Source organism: Sinocyclocheilus anshuiensis, unplaced genomic scaffold, assembly GCF_001515605.1.
Source record: "Sinocyclocheilus anshuiensis isolate Anshui unplaced genomic scaffold, SAMN03320099.WGS_v1.1 scaffold813, whole genome shotgun sequence".
In the NCBI taxonomy this organism is placed as follows: domain Eukaryota; kingdom Metazoa; phylum Chordata; class Actinopteri; order Cypriniformes; family Cyprinidae; genus Sinocyclocheilus; species Sinocyclocheilus anshuiensis.
This window is the reverse complement of record NW_015540942.1, coordinates 826,524-829,720: the sequence shown is the minus strand read 5'-3', so window position 1 is coordinate 829,720 and position 3,197 is coordinate 826,524. Positions and strand designations below refer to the sequence as shown.

General features: G+C 38.4%; 1 pseudogene; it reads left to right on the top strand.

Moving 5' to 3' along the window:
- LOC107689680 (aldehyde dehydrogenase family 3 member B1-like) overlaps nt 1-3,197 on the top strand; it is a 6,426-nt pseudogene that overhangs the window by 2,440 nt on the left and 789 nt on the right.

The following is a 3,197-nucleotide window of genomic DNA, read 5'->3' as shown; positions in this document are numbered from 1 at the left end:
CTTCTGTGTTCTGTGAGATGATGTGGCTTCTTACACAGAATAAGGCACGCAACATATTTCATAGTATTGTGATAAAGGATGTAGGTTATGTAAATTAGCATTGCATTATTATATATTTTATTATAATAAAAATTATAATAAGACTAACTCAGATAAACCATGTTTTGTCGTAGTCGTGTTTATTAGTCAAGTTGAATCAATTAAAGCAGTTCAATCGAATGAAACATACACTGCACATAGTGTTTAGCGCTCCTGTGATGTTCATCTAGCCTTATTAAGCCCCGTTCACTCCAAGCAGATATAACTGCAGACCGGAGATCTCCAAAATGGGGCGTGAACTCCAAAAGTGGGCAGAACCTCCAAAATGGGGCGGGGTCTCCTCGCACAAAGCCTTTCACCATTGGCTCTGGCTCCAGCCAGTTGTTACTGACTTACATTTCAAAATAAAATTGTATAAATTAAACATTGTTTCTAGTTCATCTAAAATAAAATATGCTATATAAGTAAATATTCTCCGTGAGAGCAGAGCCCAAAGCTCGTGGCCAGTGGTGTTTTAACCTCTGCTTAATGATATAAACGGGAATTACCCACGAGCTCTCCCGCGAGCCGTCCCAGCACAGCGCAGGGGAACGATTTTACTCTACCGCTTTGTTCTAAGCAACGGGGACATCCCGGGGCTCGAAATTTACAGGGTAGGAGGGGGTAGTGACGCTGGGTGTAACTAAAAAGGTGCCATTGTCCGGTGAGGTCCGGTTGGGGAGGTACGGAACGAGCTCATAATGCATAATCTTATTAACTGTTTATCTCCTGAACTGCAACTTTCTTTACCACGCAGCGGCAATCCCGCCGTGCAGTCAAATTCGCTGGTTAAGGTTAGGGTCAGGTGTGGGGTAGGTTTGATGGTTAGCATTTTTTGTAGCATAGTGTAGGAAATCAACACTTTAATTGACACAACCAATAACATCTTTAGAATCAGCTGTGGGGCGGAGTTTGCACTGAAGTGGATTGGGGGAAAAAATTGCGCATGCGTGTCATGTGCCTGTCTGTCAATGGGAGGAAGCCACGCCCTATTTTGGACCTCCCACTCCGTTTTGGAGTTCCCGCCCCCTTTTGGAGATCTCCAGGCTGCAGTTATACCCTTCTCCAGAATCGTGCTTCACTGAAAGATACGCATACAATCACAGCTTCTGCCTAATCACGATTTATCGCCTTTGCGATTTAATTTCGATTAATAGTGCAGCCCTAATTAAAATCCCAACCCCAAACAAAATAACTATTTTTATTTATAATAAAACTTCATTTTTTATTGTAATAATTACTGCAATATCTTCATACCCAATTAAATTGACTACTTTTGAATTCTGAACCGAAGTGAGAACATACATTATTAATGTCTTTAATATTTATGTCTTAATTCAGTCTGCAAGGTCAAACTGCACCTTATTTCTGTGTTTGGAAACATTTTGTAAAACACAGATTCTCTATCATGCTTAATTTGAACAAAGGATGATATTTAAATGGATATATAATACATATTAAGTGCTAAAACCCTTTGGTTGTGTTGTTGATTTTGTAAAAAAATCATCTACTTAAGAAAACTTTTTTTTGTACCTACAGTAATCATAGAACTTAATTATCAAATGTAAATAAAAATAAATAAATTTTTTTGCTCTTTTGGAAATCCATTGACTCAAACATCTGAGGAGGCACATCTGCAATATGTTTAACTCAAGTCACGTCTTTTTTATCAGATAACTGTGCTATTCTGAAGCCATCAGAAATAAGTCGAGCAACCGAAAAGTTCTTGCTGTACTCATTCCTGTACCTATCCCAGGTAACCCTTGAGAAAAGCCCATATGATCTAACTTAACACTTAGTCTCGTGGTGCTACTGTGTTCATGATAAGCTCTGCAAACCGTCCCTTATAAATGGATTTCTTTGTGTCGTGTGTGTTTTGTCTAGTAGGAGTGTTATGCAGTCATTTGTGGTGGAGCAGAAGAGACCAAGAGATTGCTGGAGAATAGATTTGATCATATCTTTTACACAGGTTAGAGTTTGCATTGTTATCAATGACAGATACAAGAAAAGTTGTCACCTTTCCATATTTGCTTCAACATCCCAAGTCTTCTCTCCTCCAGGCTCGCAGTCAGTGGCTCGTTGCATCCTGCAGGCCGCAGCGGTGCACCTCACTCCAGTTACTCTGGAGCTGGGTGGAAAGTGCCCCTGTTTGATATATGGCCGTATATAAACATGAAAGCTGCTGCTAAAAGGCTGGTGTGGGCAAAGTTTTTCAATGCAGGGCAGAGTTGTGTTGCTCCAGACTATGTTTTATGCACTGCTGAGACGAGAGACATGCTGTTACCTCATATGAAAGAGGCTCTGGAGAGTTTCTACAGATCTGAGCCCCAGCAAAGCCAAGACATGGGCCGTATTGTGACAAACAGGCACTGGGACCGACTGGTTGAGCTGCTAAAAAGGTCCAAGGGAAAGATAGTAATAGGAGGAGAAAGTGACAAAGAGTCCAAATACATTGGTGAGTAAACAAGGTGTTCAATTTATATAGTAAATACATACAGTACATACACAAAAGGTATCAGTTTCCACAAAACTATTAAGCAGCACAACTGTTTTCAACACTGATAACAATAAGAAATGTTTCTTGAGCACCAATTTAGCACATTAGAATGATTTCTGAAGGATCATGTGACACTGAAGACTGGAGTAATGGCTGCTGAACATTCAGCTTTGCATCACAGGAATAAATTACATTTAAAAAAAATATTAAAATAGAACAGTTGTTTTAAATTGTACAGTTATAAATATTGTATTCACAATATCATTTTTTTAACGATATCTCTGTATTTTTGATCAAATAAATGCAGCCTTGGTAAGGATAAGTGACTTCTTTAATTTAAATAATCTTACCGACCCCACACTTTTGAACAATATACAAGTTCAGTGCATTGTATACTAATATCCTACTATTACTATTGCTGCAGTATGTAGTATGCATTTTCAGAATACATCAGTTTCTGCATGACCTACTGAATTTCCTTAAAAATGCAGTATACATTTTTATATATATATATGTGACCCTGGACCTTAAGTCGCTGGGGTATATTTGTAGCAATAGCCAAAACTACATTGTATGGGATAAATTTATGCCAAAAATCATTAGGATATTAAGTAAAGATCAT